The sequence below is a fragment of the Eurosta solidaginis genome, chromosome 3 (assembly GCF_040869045.1).
Source record: "Eurosta solidaginis isolate ZX-2024a chromosome 3, ASM4086904v1, whole genome shotgun sequence".
Lineage (NCBI taxonomy): Eukaryota > Metazoa > Arthropoda > Insecta > Diptera > Tephritidae > Eurosta > Eurosta solidaginis.
Window position 1 is genome coordinate 203,459,190 of NC_090321.1, and position 17,257 is coordinate 203,476,446.

At 34.3% G+C, this 17,257-nt stretch overlaps 1 protein-coding gene across 26 annotated transcripts in view; it reads right to left on the reverse strand.

The window, feature by feature from the left end:
- Positions 1-17,257, reverse strand: part of LOC137244952 (uncharacterized) — a 573,457-nt gene that overhangs the window by 242,278 nt on the left and 313,922 nt on the right. The gene's annotated exons all lie outside the window — the stretch shown is intronic.

The following is a 17,257-nucleotide window of genomic DNA, read 5'->3' on the forward strand; positions in this document are numbered from 1 at the left end:
ACTGAATAAATGCGTGACATAAGGGGCTGAGTTAGTGTTTGGAAGGGTAGATTGAACAGCAGATGCGCTGACTGACTGATTGACTAAATCATTGACTGACCGGCTGACTACTGTAACGAGAACTTTTGTTTGCTGTTTATATTTTAATGTCATGCATTCGTTCTCTTACAAAAGCAACGCAGAGGAAGTAAAATGATTGTTGAAAAGCAGAGACATCAGTCGCAGAAAAACAGTTTTTGAACCCTGGAGTCGCTTATATGCACAGTAGGGTATTCATTATTTCCCAAGATTTTTTTGCTATCGCCAAGGTTTTCCTCAAAGTTATAAGTTTGCTAAGGTTTTAGTGCTTTTATGCTTGCAGATTAAAACTCCACTCTTGATCTTCCCAACTCATAAAAGTTGCGAAACCGTTCACAGTTTTGTAAGACACCTTTTATCCTTTTTTTGATTTAGAGATTTTGTCTCATCCTAAATAGCATTGATAAGATTAAAGAAAACTTTGTTGATGCCTGAAAAGTACTCAATATTTCAACTTTTAATCTTTCTTCGTCAACTCTCTGCGATCAAAAGTCCACCAGTCTTTAGAGAACTTTGTACTGCTGCCGAGAAAAGAAGTGGTTCCCGTCGACTATGAAAAAACCAGTGGTATATTGAAGTATGCCGCACGGCAATTGAGACAAATATCACTGTCTTAAGGGCAACGTTAAGATCGAACGCTACAAGAAGAGCGTGCGAACACTAAGACCTGTTAAAAAGAGAAGCGTTATTTATTTTTCATAAAGAATGAAAGCGGATATGGAAAGGCGTGATTGCGACGAGCTTGAGATCCTAGCCACCAGATAAAGCGCACGCAAATTTTTCCAACCGATTCGGCAACAGACGGGAGATTTTTGGCATGAGGCAAAATATTTGTTTAAACGACAACGGAAAATTGTTAACCGATATCCAGAGGGTGCTTATATTATGAAGGGTACATTTCTCTGTGATCTTAAATAGGGAGATCGATGATACGCCCATGGAATAAAATGAACCTGCAACCAATGATGTTCGGCTTAATATTTCCCAGGCGGAGGTGGCTATATGCCGTTATGTCTTAATTTGGTTTATACGAGTGTGCAAATGACGTTGTTGTTCTTGTTGTTGTAGCGACAAAGACACTTCCCGACGGTTTTAGGAAGTGTTATAGATGTAAATGGCACTTTTCTGTTTCTATTTAATTACCAGCTCAAACAACGGGATAACGATTTTATATGACCACATTGAAACTTGTAGGCCATCCCGCCATCGACCCGCGAAATCCCGCTCAACGTATCGTGTATACTGGAACGACTTTCCGTCATCCCTTGTCAAATTTGGTTTGGAGAAAAAGTGGTTTCGGCGTTGCACTCTTATCCTGCTATATGATGCATAAGCATGGACCATGACAACATCAGTTGAGGCGACTCGTGGTGTAATCGAGAGAAAAGTTCTTCGAAAGATTTATGGGCCTCTACGAGTCGGCGACGGCGAGTACCGAAGAAGATTTAATGATGAATTCTATAGACATCAACATATTCCAGCGATTTGAAAAAAAAACGGCGAATTTAATATGATGCTTCGAATAAGAAAGTATTCTAATCGGCACTTACCTATGGAAGCAGAGGAAGAAAGCGACTCCACTCCGCTGAAAGGATCAGGTGGGAAACGGTTTAAATTTCTATGGTGTGACAAATTGGCGCCAGGTAACCCAGCGAAGAAGTTCAGTGTCAAACAGTTTTTAAAATGGGCTTTAAAATGTCAAAAAAATATTTGAAGCGCCGACTCAAAAGGCTTTAAAATAAGAGAAAAAATTATTGGAGATAAAACAAAATCATAAAAAGTGCTAAATCATGTCAAATCTGAGTGCTGTTTATGAAATTGGATTTAGCATAAAATAAATTGCTTACATTAGGTTAGGTTGAACTGGCGGTCCACGAGGACCTCACATAGACTGAATGAGTCCGCAGTGTTACTGGAGTTTGTTTTAACGACCAAACTGAAAACCCCTATCAAAAACCGCTACCTATGTAATGAAACAACTCCGTCCTCTTGGCAAATACTGCAAGCTTTCTAGGACTTAAGACAATTTCTGCTTCTAGATCTGACAGCTATGTCACTTCTTATAGCATGAGTCTTAGCCTGGCAAGCGCAGAGCACAAGCACAGAACGTGCTCAATCGTTTCCTCCTTCAACCCGCACTTTCTACATCTGCTATCACTGACTAAGCCTAATTTAAAGGCATTTGACGCCAGAAGGCAGTGTCCAGTCAGAATACCCGTCGTGAGTCTACAGTCCTCTCTTTTCAATGATAGAAGCAATTTTGTTAGTCTAAGGTTGTAATACCTACACGTAATCTTCGACAATTTACAGCCCCGCACTTGAACCTACGCCTTTCCCGCTTGGTCGATCAGGTTCATCTCTCGTCTTCTCTTAATCACGTCCAGTCTAATTGGGACGTCTACGGAGCAAGCTTCAAGGGATGCGCCCTATTTAGCTAGTTCATCTGCTTTTTCATTTCCCTGTCCCGATTCTCTCCAGAGACTGCTTACACTCTATCACGCATTTAGATGCTGTGCTATGCGATATTATTGCCTTAAGTGCTGCTTTACTATCAATAATAAAGTTAAAACGCTTCCAGCTTAAGCTATTCTCTTCCAGTGTTTCTACTGCTTTGGTTACGGCTAATATTTCCACTTGGAAAACGCTACAGTAATCTGGCAGCCTGTAGGATCTGTTTATTTCCATATCAGCACAGTATGCCGCAGACCCTAGTCCTTCCACTACTTTGGAACCATCTGTGTACACATGTATCGCCTCGTCCGCCATTTGAGCTGCTTACATTAAATATGATTAAAATCCTAAGAAAACTATAAAGTTCTGACTTTCACGCTTTTATCAATTTGGCTTCTCTTTCCTTTTGAGCATTTTATTTGAACTAAAAAATTTTTTAACTATTCGTTTCATTTTTCTTTTATATGCTCAAACAAAGCTTCAATCAACAAGTAATATCACATGGGATTCCGGAAGTGTCAAAGCAAATCAAATGTCAAAATTCATAATGGATAGCGTCGGCAATAACAAGGAAAAAGGTAGTTCGGATAAGCATAATTACAGTGTGTGTGTGTGTGTGGGTTTGAAATAAATTGATAAAGTTTTCTTGTCTTTGCGTTCTTTCAATAAAGCAAAAGCAAACTTTTTTCAATAAAAAACATTTTGTAAAACACTTGTTTGTGGGAGTTCAACTACCCCACCATTACTGCTAAATTTGTAACAAGATCTATGAATTTTTTAAATAATCTCTGCAACAAAAGCGCTGTAAAAAGTTTAATAATGACAGGACATTGAAGCGCCAAGCAGGATAAATGGTGCGGTCATGAGCAGTGCCTTAGTGTTGAGTTGTGTATAAAAAAGTTTCAAATATCCACAAATTTAAAGGTGTGCTCGTGTGCGCTTACGCTATGAAATTATGCTCAGGTAAACAAACAAATTTGTAAGTCAAAACTTTTCACATTCAATTCAAAGTTGATGTGCCATATTGAAACAAAATATCGGTCAAATGATGTGCAGTTGTTGCTTTGCCTTAGCCGCGCAAAAACAAATTTAACTAAGTGATTGAAAGCATTGTTTGTGTGTGTGTAAGTGTGGGTGAGAATACTGTTGTTTGTTCGCTCTTGTGTGTAATGTTCTATCCCTTAGGAAGTAATCAAGTTACACCAAATGATGTTAATATACATATTTACATATGATAGCTGTAAAGGTGTGATTATTGCAGGCATTAGTGTGATGAGTGTCAAATGTTGCACATACGCAGTGGGGCACCATTCATGTGGGACAATTGAAATTTTTAGCGAATGGGGTAGTCTGCTTAAGTAAATTGTTGACATTAATTTTTAATGGTACATTTTTGATGTGAGTGGAAAGAAAGGAGAGTTTAGGAGTTATAAATAAAAATACGCTCACCATGTCATGCTTTAACTACAGGAAGGGTCTTTAATTTTGGTGGTGGAAAAGTCAGCCTCAACATTGCAATATCCGTCAACTGATTGAGTTTATTCGACTATACTCCATCTATTTAGGAACCAGTATTAATCGCAAGAGCAAAAAAGGATAATAAATCCACGAACAAAAAATACGCCCCATAAGTCTCTCATTACCATAGAATGTGCCGACAGAACATGGGAACTTGGATGCAGTCAAGAGACGGCCGATCTTTGGCCCTTCCTGTAGTTCCAGCGGTATGTATCAGAGAAAGTTTAAAATTGAGTTCTATGAGTTTTGGCTAGATATGAGCATATTGGCTTCACTGCCTGTGGGGCCTCTCCACATCCGAAACCTCCTCTGGAAAAAAAGTATGGCTTCAGATTTTATCTATCAATTTGATGTTTGAACTATTCGCTCCTATGTGTAAGATCTAGTTTTGTCTCAGTGAAGAATGTATTGTCTGGGAGTGGTTAAATTTTTAATGATTTGCGATGATATTACAGCTAAATCGGTTAATGTACGGAACATATTTGGATGAAATGGGCTCACCACAGAAGACCTTAATGTCTTGCTTCGGACCCAAAGCAATACATGTGTAATTCGCCACCCCTTATCTCGAAATCTATAAGAAATTCGAACGACATCCCGTCTGGCGGATTACTAGAGAGCCGTTATGATTTGTAGGGACAAGATAATCCAACTTTACAAAGATGGTTCTGAAATGGACTGCCGTGTTTGAGCAGAAGTTTTCCCAAACTCCGCACCTTGCATTTTCCAATTGGAAATGTATTGTATCGAAAGCACAGCAACAAATTATGCTGGGTCGGTTTCTGATTACAGGAAGATTGATACCAACGAATAAGGCAGAAGAATGGTGAGATAACACTGATACGAAAGCGAAATATATAATAAGCTCAAAACGATTTCTATATATGTAGTATTGGTAATCTTTGAAAAGCTGTAGGAATACCAAGCACACATCCATAAAACAAAACAACATTTTTTATATTTTTTTATGGTAAAAAATTATGAAAAAAAAATTGGAAAAAATAAAATTATATATTTTTAATTTTCTTTTTTTGAACCATAAATTTTAATTAAGAAAGACTGCTACGCAATGCTAAATACAACTGCAATAAAAGCTGTTTCCAATATCATCCGCGTTCGAGCTTAAAAACAGACTTAGAGCCTTTAAATATATAAGGAACGTAGGTACTCTAGCTCTAAACTGTTTGAATTTATTTTCATAACCACATTTTTTCATATGTCATATATTATATATCATATATCATATATTTTTCCTGAAATTGCCAATACTCCACATGAAAAAAGTATTTAATACTACACAATGTACTCTACCAAATAATCGAAAATCTACCTACAGTTTATTACGCTCCTAAAACTTGAATTAATTCATATGCATATACTCAAACACAAATATGCATACATAAGTAATAATAATTTTAACATAAACAGCAAGCAGTTCATTTAAACTCTTCTGAAGGCAGCAATTACAATTATTTAAACAACTAAAGAAACAAATGCAAAGATACATTTAATTGTATTATGCAAGCTAAAAACCTTTAGTTATTTATAAAGTGCACTTTGTATTGCACACATATATTTTTCAGTGTACAGTAGCGAACAGGAAAATAGCAGTGGAACTTTTATTACATTATCGCTTAAACTAAAATATAATTTTTTCTCGATAATTTAAGAGAAAATATTTTTGAATTTTTTAAAGGAAGCTTTGAAAACAAATACCTTAAACATCCTTGAAAGTATTCAAAAATTCTAAAGAACTACACAACCCCCCCCCCCCCCCTCCACGGGTTAGGGGGTTAGAATATACCCGCGGTAGTTATGCCTGTCGTAAGAGGCGACTAAAATACCAAATAGATTCAAGGGTTTGTGTAGCGCAACCCTTTCAGGTTGCCAGCGCAATATATAGCTTCCCGAAACGCAATTGTCAACCTCACCTATCCGTGTCAAATCCTGTTTCATTAACAGTCAAGGCTCTGGCGATCCCGAACTCCTCATGAATGTAGGCAGTGGGACAGCGGCATGGCCTAGAAAGTCGCATGTGGTCATAACAAATCGTTTCCGAGATGGTCCGGCTTGGTAGCAGAACGCACCGGATCTGCATCCGGCAAAGCACCATCAACATCGATAACATACTCCCAGGCCTTCGGGGAGTCTCCTTGTCGCTACAACAACAACAAATACCAAAATTTCGAATTTTTTATTAACAATTTTCTGAATTTTTTTGAGGATGCAGGTTTGAAGCAGAATTTTTCTTTAAAAAAGTGCAAGTAAAATGGTACTTAAAATTCGTACAGATTTTTTTCAAATTTTCTTCGTATTCAAGAAATTATTAAACACGTTTTGGGTAAAAAATTGTGAAAAATCAATGTTTTTTGAGAGACCTCAAGAACGAACTTCGCTACAAAACTGCAGACTCAAATTGCTTCAGACAACTTAAATAAAATGCTCGAAATTTTCGTAGATCTTTCTGGAATTAAGGAATTTTTGCGAAAAATTATTAAGATTGCTTTGCATATTTTAAGTTACCAAATTCACAGAAGTTTTTTCTTAAATTATCGAAACTAAAAAATGTCGAATTAAGTTGACGAAATTTGATACACAATTCCACTGCCATTTTCGTGCTCTCTGCTGTATATATGAATTATTTAGTTACAGGGGCGTAATCGTAATGAATTAAGTAAAATATTGCTACTGCTGTGCTACAATGCAACCACTGCTAATTGAATGATGTCAGTTTAATTATTTAATAATATTAAGCACAATTGCACATACGCAAACAAATTGATATACACACACACAAACACACACTTCCATATGCACACGTCAAAACTATTTAATTGATGCTTTTAGCGCCAATTTCGCTAACTGTACTACTTAAATAAATATAAATAGATTCATGTGCACACATTCATATGTGTTTGTGTATGTGTTTGTATGTATTTATGTGTAATAACACACACTTGGTCACATATGCATTAAGCTAAGTAGTTAATACTTCATTGAACATTAATGCTTTGCAATTTAAAATTGGATTTCTATAAATATCAAGTACTGGTAAGCAAAGGGTTAATTGTTGATTAAGTGTGGTAATGACAATGAACTTTTAAATAGACTGTTGGTGTGGCACTTGAACTACATGCAACAGATCGAGCAATAGGTAAGTGCTGCCTCCAAGTGAGACGAAATTGAAATTGAATTGGAAATCCCGTAAATTCCACATTTCTCATTCTATTAGATAATTATTATTATTATTTTTTTTTTTTTTTTGTTCAAATGAAAAATTTGGTGTTTTTTAATAATTTGTGGCAAATTTTAACGATGCGACAAGTCCTTGAGAATATCGACAGGAACCCTTTTTTTGTCGACTTCAATGCAGCTTTTGACAGCGGGAAAAGGACTTACTTGTAAAAAATTATATGGGGTTTCTGATATAAGGTGAAAAAGAATATGATAATGAAGAAAAAGGAAAAGAGTGTCTTGCATACCTCTAGCTCTAAACTAAATCTTCCTTCGAAGCTTGTATGGCTTTGTCATTGTTTGACTTTGCGCAACGCCAGAAACTCTGTAAGTATTGTAGAGGACATATCCAAGCCATTCCCAACCAAACGATGCTTCAGAAAAGGCGACCAACTTCCAACCAATTGCTTTAACCTCATGCTGGGAAAAATTCCTCAAGCAGCAGATCTAAATCGTGATGGTACAATCTATTTTAAAATTCATAATATTTGTGTAATTGGTCTTGGCAAACGCGGCGTTAGTTCAGCCAGATTGTATTGGGTAAAGAGGCGGAACAAAGTTGAAGCACTCGCTGTCATCTGCCTTGAGAGCCATTTCTCTGCTGAAAAATAAATAATTCAAGGCTGTGAAGGACCTCGTCGATCCCGGAACCAGCACTTACAATGAAACCAATGTCAGCTTAAAAATCAAATGAAGAATAGCTCCAGCCAACATCTGCAATGAGTAGGCAATTGAAAAGTGAAGCTCTTTTTCGACGAACAAAAATCGCTCTCCACCAGTCGCGCTTCGAACATTTACTGATATATCGCTATGGGATCATGCATGATGTGCAGAGACGATGGTATGGGCCATGAAGTGTTTCTCCCGAAGATTCATGGTCCCGTTCATGTTTACTGACGGTAACTATCAGACAGATTAAAAAACGGCCTGTATGACTTACGTGCAGACATGAAATTTTAGCAATGAATAAAAGCTCAAGGGCTTCGCTAGTTAGGTTATGTTATGCGCGTGAGCGTAGGAGCCTCTTCCTAGACAGAATAGGTCTGAAGAAAGTCCTATCACAGATGGAACGTTTTGAATAAAAATTGTTAGTACGGGGTTCTTTAACTAAAATCTGTAATATAGTTAAGCAATGCACAAGAGTATGGTATTCATATAAAGTTTTATGATTCACGTTTTTTTCCATGGTTTCCAATGAAAATTTTGATAAAAGCATAGCACATGCGGCGAATTGGAGACCTTGTGTATTGCCTGCATGTTTTTCAAAGTTTTCTGAGATAGGGTGTTTTCGAACCGGCAATGATAATGAATAATAATGAAATTGTGATATTTCGATATATGAAGCTACTTCAATATTGGTTTAATAGCAAAATTATTCCCTTAAAACAACGATCAAAACCTTAAGATCTCATAAGCCAAAAAATATTTTTATTTAAAATAAAAAAAAAATTTATTTGATTTGAAAAAGGTTTCATTTGACCTTAAATTGTTGTATCATGGCGAGTGCAGTCATAATATGTATTTTCCTGTTTCTCATACAGATAGTCCTTATTCGCGTCGGCCACACTATCTTTGGGTGAGTGGGCGGAAATTAACGCCATATTTAAAAAATTTCTTTTCATATAGATCGAGGTAAGATGTTCGCGATGAAAACTCTTTCCGTCGACAAAAGCAAGACTGTGACTCCAACATGGATTTTTCTACGTATGGCAAGCATTATAATTATCGTAGAGCATAATTATCTTTCCAACTTGCCTGTCCCCTCAATTTTTATGCATAATGTTTAAGGCAGTCTTCACCATCACTGGGCACATCAACAAGTCAGTAGTAGTACATTCTCCTTCACAAGTCCGGCATTCTACATACGTGCTCTCAAATCATAGTCCTTGAATTTGTCTACTATTTATCCATAGGTTTCTATGCATACATACATATATGTAATTAATTTAAACTCAAACTTTTTTTTTCGGACCTTTAGCTTTATAGAAAATATTCAAAAGGTTATTGTAAACTATCAAACTGAATCACTTTTTAATCAATAACTTACTAGAAACCATCACCATTATCAACACCACGAATAGCTTAAGTCAACACAACATAAAAGAAAAATATTCACATATCCATTTATATTCAATTTATTTAATAAAGTAACGAGCAATTCATGAAGCCAATCCGCAGCCAGCTTTTCACCTGGCAATAAACTAAAAGGCAATCAAAGGCAAGCACTCAAATTAAGTATACATACAATCAAAGATATTAATCGTACATACATACAAATGTGGCAATGGGAAAAGAAAATATATAAATTATTACTTTTGCTAACTCAAACTTTGTGGTATGCATCTGGTTTCTCTCCTTACGTTTGCAAGTGAATTCGCGTGTGCATGTAAAATATAATTCCAATATTTGCTTTTCGTGCTTTAATAAAATCACAAATTCAATTAGTAACTAAAATAAGAATAAATTTTGAAAAATATACAAAACTTTAAGAAAGTAACATCGAAGCAAATTAATGACTGGAGCGAGTAAGAAAGCAAATTTGATATATATCCAGGTAAAGAACAGGTAAACTAAGATACTGGAAAGACAACGTCTGCCGGGGATTGGTATTTATTGAATAAATAACAATAATATTATTGCTATAGATTTTTCAGGTCATATGAAAATTTTTCTGAAAGATTCATTTCATTAATAAAAAGTTTCCATTGATTTAAAAAAAATTTGATATTTGATATTATTAAAAATTTTATATTATTTAAAAATTTTATTCGACTTAATTAAAAGTTTCATTTGATTGGTAAAATGATTTTAAAGAAGTTTCACTTGATTAAAGAAAAACGTTTAATTAGATTTGTGAAAATTTATTCGCTTTGAAAACAAAATTTATTCGATCTAAAACTTTGATTCGAATAAGTTTCATTTGCGTTGAAAAAATTGTATTTGAATTAAAAAAAAGGTTAATTTGATTTGAAAAAAGTTTCACGTGATTTAAAAAAAGATTTCAAAACAGTTTCACTTGATTTAAAAAAAGTTACATTTGACTTGAAAAAAGTTTCATTTGGTTTGAAAAAATGTTCAAAAATTTCGCTTAGTTTCAAAAGAGTAAAAGTTTATTTTAAAATAGAAATAGACATATTTGATTTGAAAAAGTTTCATTTGATTTTATAAATATTACATCCGATATAAAAAATAAATCATTTGAATTCAAAAATTTCGTTTGATTTAAGAAAAGCTTCATTTGACTTGAAAATCATTTCATTTGAATTGAAAAAAAATTTATTTGAAAAAGTTTCATTTGAATTGATAAAAGTTTTGTTTGAAAAAAGTTTCATTTGATTCGAAAAAAGTTTAGTTTGATTAAAAAAAAGTTTCATAATATATGAAATAGTTTCGTTTGGTTAAAAAAAGTTGTGTTTGTTTTGAAAAAAATTTTATTTTATTTTAAAATGGATATATATATATTTGATTTGAGTTTGACCTTATTACTTTATTTGAAAAAATGTCAACTTGGCTTGGAAAAGCTTATTTCAAATAAGTTTGATCTTATTAAAAAAAATGTATTTGATTTAAAAAAAATATGGTTAATTTGAAAAAAGGCGGATATGATTGCATTTTATTTGAAAAGGTTTAATAGGAAATCGGTTAATTTGGTTTGAAAAAAGTTTGAGTTGAAATGAAAAAAGTTTAGTTTAATTTGAAATAATCATTTGATTACAAAAAACTTCCACTTGATTTTAAAAAGTTTCATTTGATTTGGAACAAGTTTCGTTTAATTAAAAACAAATTTGATTTTATTTGAAATTTGATTTTAAAAAAGTTTCATTTGATTTAAAAAATGTTTACTTTATTTGAAAAAAGTTTGATAAGATTTGAAGAAGGGTTTCTTTGATATAAAAGAAGTACCATTTTATTTGAGAAACGTTCAATTTGATTTGCAAAATGTTCATTACTTTTGAAAAAGTTTCAGCTGACTTGAAAAAAGTTTCGTTCGTCGTGAAAATTATACCTAACGTACAAGAGAAGCAAATTGTGTTATGAAACACTTAACAAGGAGGAACAATCACCAGCTATGGTAGGGCGGCGTTTCAAATTAAATTTAAATTTTTATCAGCTCTTTTCCTCTGATATCGATATTTGATTTCTTTATAAAAATATTTACTTAACTAGTAATGTCTTTACAGTGGACCACATTTGTCTCAACGAAATTTCTGTGAGTCAGATGGTTTTTTTTTTATACACGGCTATACAAAAAAGCCGTATACGTAAGGGCGTATTAACGTTATGGTATTACGTATTAAAGTAAAAGCTTATCGGAATAGTAGTGTGAAAAAGTATTTTGCATAAAAGTGAATGCTGGGAAACTGTAGGTCGTACTAACGAGCAACGGCGACGTGTACCAGCGTAAAAGCGTATTAGCGCAAAATTTTATCCGAATAGATTTGAATTAGAGTACAATTTTAACAGCATGATAACAAATATGTGCGATGCTAACGTACAGACGTTTTATGATACTGGCACAAATTCATAGTAGCGTATTATCATAAAAGCGTATAATATCACAGACGTTTTCGTCATCACGGCCATAAAAATGTATTAGCGTACTAATATACTCTCTCCCTCTCAGCTGCTAATTTCACCAACACCTTTTACTTTTTAAGTATGTAAAAGTATGTGCAGTATACATATCTTTGCCAATAAAAAAGGAGTTCAAATTATCGCCCCTAGGATGACAGCTTACCCTCCGGTAAAATTGGGGAGATTTGCAAATTTTTTACCCGGTCTAATATCCATTTATCTTCAAATTTTTATTTGAGGAAAATCCATCTATGTGAATTTGAGCTTTTGCTCCATTTGTCTTGCTAAATCTGAATAGCTGCATAATCTTAATATATAAAAAACACGTGTCACAACATTTTAGGCCGCGATGGACTCCTAAACTACTGACCCGATTTTGAATTTGTTTTGCACCCCGTGTGTAGTTTGATCTAACTTGAGAGATAGGATAGGTTATATCTCAGTTTATAATCGCAATATTATTTTATTGCAATTTTTTTTTTTTATTTCTTTATATGTAATAATAAAATGTTACGTACTCATAGTGAGAAGGAGATTGAGAAAGAGATAGAATGAGACGAAGATGGAGATAGATGAAGCGAAAAATACGGAGGAAGGAGTGAATAAAAGGGTTAGGAAAAAGTGAAGAGGGGGAGGGCAGAGTCAGACGGAAATAGCTTATTAAAATGTATGCAGATTGGCCAAATTTAGGGCAGGACAACGTCTGCCGGGTCTTCTAGTGCAAATACAATTTCCAACACAAACAAATTTTGCAGTCAACACTTATTCACATTGCGTCTAACGTATATTATGTGTGGATGTATGTGTGAATCTTTCCCTACCTGACTTTGCCAAATATTTGTTTATTGTTACAATACAACAAAAAAGTTTTTTGACCGAATGGTGCTGATAATGTAACCTGTAACAACACCATATCTATGTACATATTCAATGCACCAAATTATTTGTGTTGCGGTTAAGTTTAGTTAGTATGTCATCTGCCTGTACGTATGTACATAGTTACATCTGTATGTACATATGTTAGCATAAGAAATCATTTATTTTTTGTTGTACGAAGCATAGCACTTTCTTTTTATTGTTTACATGTACGCCATTGTGAATTCTCACAGAGGGTAAGTGTATGGGTGTGTCTTTATCCAATCTAACTATCCACTAACACATACACTAAGTTCGTGTGTATATCTAGTTTGTGGTGCGGTTTTTGTCATTTATTTTATATGCTTAACAAAATGTCAAAAATGCATGTGAATTGCAGGATTAACTAATAAATGATTGGTTTGCTAATTTTAGGTGGAATATGTACATTAGACTGGGTTGATTTATTAACCGATATCGCGCCATCGATTTTTGAATAGGATTTGGGCTAAAGAAAAAAGTTCCACTATGCATACCCAAAAAAAATAATTTTTCAACCAAAACACTCCCCAAAACCCAAAAAAAAAATTTTTTTTTTCAATAAACTGTTATTGGCAACGTTTTTATAAAAAAATATATATATATTTTTGGGATTTTGGGGAGAGTTTTGGTCGAAAAATTTACCCTTTCGCCATTTTTTTTTCGCAGGCTCGAAAATAATTTTTTTGGGTATGCGTAGTGGAACTTTTTTCCTGAGCCCAAATACTATCGAAAAATCGATGGCGCGATATCGGTTAACATTCGTCCATACAAATCGACACAGGTTAATGTACATATGTATTTAAATTGGACTGGGTTACAAAATAAAAATAAAGTTGAAAAATTGTAAATACTTCAATTACATACCCGGATCAAAACATAGCGGAAAGTTTCTACTTAAACACATAGAAATGTTATCTTTAAATTTTAACAATGCATATTGTAAACAGCTCTTTAGAAACAAAGTTTTAAAAAGCGCAATTATTGAACTGAGACCAAATTTTACCTAACGTTCCCTTAGATTGGAAAGTTCACTGTAAAGAAGATATATACCGCGTACAAAATGTGCCATATATTTCCGATTATCTGGACCTGTGCGCTTTCTAGCGGAAACTTTTGATATGTAAACATCTTGCTTGAGGTATGGGGGTATTCTTACGAGGTAAGTATAAACGGCAGTGTAGTAGGGGTTAAATGGGGTTACCTTTAGAGGTGATGTGCTATATTGGGAAATATAGAATGTAAGAGTTAGTGTAGTCGCCACACTGTAGCATCATGTGGGGACAATGTTCGTGGTAGAGTTTATAAGAGTGAAATCCAACAGTAAACCAAGTTAAGGCAAGGAAACTGGAGCCGGGACCAAAACGAATGGCGAGTTATCAATTTATTATCGAAGTCTTAATAACTTGTTATCGATGAGCTATCGGTTTGTTATCGAGAGGTTATGGGCATGCTATCCACTCCATATTGACGAGATTTCACTGTTTTGGTGTGCTTATGGACGAATTAGCGATTGGTTACTGAGTTTTCGCTTTTCTCTCTAAAAGTATTTGATTTATTAGCGAAAAGTTATCGATTTTTTAAAGAAAAGGTATCGATAAGTTATCAAGAAGTTATAGTTTGGCTATCGGAAAGTTACGTATATTTTATCGGGGAAAGTTTTTCGATATTTTAAAAAAATTATCGATTTATTAATTAAAAGTTTACCATATGCCATCCGATATTTATCGATTTATTATTTAACAGTTATCGTTTATTTATCGAAAGGTTATCAGTATGATCTCAAAAAGCTATCGGTTTTGTATCGAAAAGTGATTTCTTTGTTATCGGCTTACTACCAGCCTTTTGTCGGTGAGTTATCGCTTCGTTATTAATTTGTTTTCGAAAAATTATCGGTTTATCTGTCGTAAGACTTCATATGCCCTTTGTAAACCTTCTAGGCACAGATTTCTAGATATTACGATCCCTGTCCCATTTTAAACAATTAGGTATTATATTTTAAGTGAAATAGAGGAGTTTTTTAAACGGCTGCCTTGTTCGTCCAGCGAATTCAGCGAAAACAAAATTTCAGAAATTTGTTTATGCTTTTTATATTCAGCTGAGCAGAGCTCACAGAGTATATTAATTTTGTTCGCATAACGGTACCCTTTAATGGTATAAACTAATCGAGATAGATATAGCCATTTATATATCAAAATGATCTGGGCGAAAAAAATAAATTCATTTCCGTCCGTCCGTCCGTGCGTCTGTCCGTGAACACGATAACTTGAGTAAAGTTTGAGATATATTAATGAAATATTGGTGTATAAGTTCCTGGGCTATTTAAAATGAACGAAATCGGACTATAACCACGCCCACTTTTTCCAAACCGAAAATTTCGAAAAACCGAAAAAGTGCGATTATTCATTACCAAAGACGGATAAAGCGATGAGACTTGGTGGGTGGATTGACCTTATGACGCAGAATAGAAAATTAGTAAAATTTTGGACAACGGGCGTGGCACCGCACACGTTTAAAAGAATGTAATTTAAAAATTTTGGGAGCTGTAATTTGGTAATGTTCCGTTACACCCGAACTTAGCCTTCCTTACTTGGTTTTTGCTTGTTTTTTTTTTTTAATTTTATTAAAAGCTTTGATACCCAAATCGTAAAAAAAACACTTTTGCATGAGACGCATGGGAACGATGTTGTAAAAAATATGGCCGCTAAAATAAATTTAGCCATAAATGGGAATTCATACATAAGGACAGGATTTTTTAGTTGTTTGGTACGTCTGCATCTTCCTAAATTACCATGATCATCAAGTAGTCCGGGAACTAGAGATGCAATTAAATGCACCAACAAATGGATTGATAGATATTGGTAGGGTTGTCCCCATTCCGTTGGAAGGAACAGGTGGAAAACGATTTAAACTCCCTTGATATGACCAATCGGCACCGGTTGGAAGAGGGAAGGAGCAACTGGCGCGCGGTTAAACGGATAAGCGCAAATTAAGAAAGTAAGAGCATACTGCACTCTCTTTTTCCTATATGACAAAAAAAAAAATATTTTTTATGAAGCATCTTTTTCTCCCTTTTTCTTGTTATGAGGAATTGAATTTATTCATTACCATAATTATTGTTTCGGATTTTTTTGCACACCTTTACATACATACGTAACCACCTCAGTAATGTTTATTTAGTCCACAGCGTTTACCATATCATTTGGTTATCTGTGCGCCTCCCATTTGGCTTTAATCAAAAACAATTAAGCCACGTCCGTACATGGATGGCTTAGGGGTAAATATACACCACATGGTAGCGAGTATTGTCTATGTGTTTCAGAGGTGAACGTTTGGGCTATTGGGCCTACTGGCGATTTATTTTTTTACGTGGTTTGACTTTAAATTCTCGTTTAAAACTCGTTCCGCAATTTAAAAGGTTAATTGAATGTACGTTACGTTTTGATTGCTCTTTACAACTATTTCGGGCATTTTTGCGAACTTATTTTTCGTGTGCTTTTATTTAACTGACCAAGGCAAAATAAAAAGTTATTAGTAACAAAAATTCACAGTAAAAGTAACTTCCAGGGGAGTTTTTTCTTATATTCTTTTAACTTCTAAGTCATGATGAGAAAAATTTTATGAAATAATTATACTAGAGCAGAACTTAAACAGAGCTGCTCAACCACTATACACTAACAACACATTTTTCGTTTTGCCCTGAAGAATAGGCACAGATAAAAATTTACGCTTTTAATTTAAAAAAATTTTCATATCACTCCCATATGCCCTCACTAATAAATTCAATTCATATGAAAAAGGATTCAAAAATATTGTAGCATAGAAAAATTTTTATAAAAAATTTATTAATTAAAGGGAACATTGAAATTCTTCAAACTTTTAAAGCAATTTTTTATTATACCTTTATATTAAGTCGCTTTCATGTTTGTCTCCTCATTTCCATACGAATTTTTAACCCACGGAAAAGCCTTTTTCGGTAACTTCCCGTTAAGCTAGACATTTGATACTTAGAACATAGTTCAGATCTGAGAGACATTACAACGCAAGTGAAAAAAAAATCCGCTAGGTGGCACACGTATAGAGATATGCAGAAATTTTGTTTTAAAATGGAAATTTTGCGATCGACTTTTAACTAACTTCTCGGTGATGCAGAGATTTGAAACTTAGCACATAGTTTGCGAGCCGATGGCACTACAATTCGTGGAAAACAAAATACCGCCAGCTGGCAGACGAATCGAGATAAACTAAAATCCCTGAAAAAACGAAGGGAATCTTGCAATCGATTTTTGAGTAACTTCCTGGATATCTAGAGACTTGAACCCTGAAATATAGTTTAAAACTCGGTGACAGGAAATTTGGCACTTAGTTAGAGGCCTGGTGACAATACCACTTATAGAAAACAAAGTTCCGCCAGGTGGCGTGCTAGTCAAGATAACTGCAAATCCTTTAAAAACGGGGGGAATCTTGTGATCGATTTTCGAGTAACTTCCCGATGATCTAGAGACAT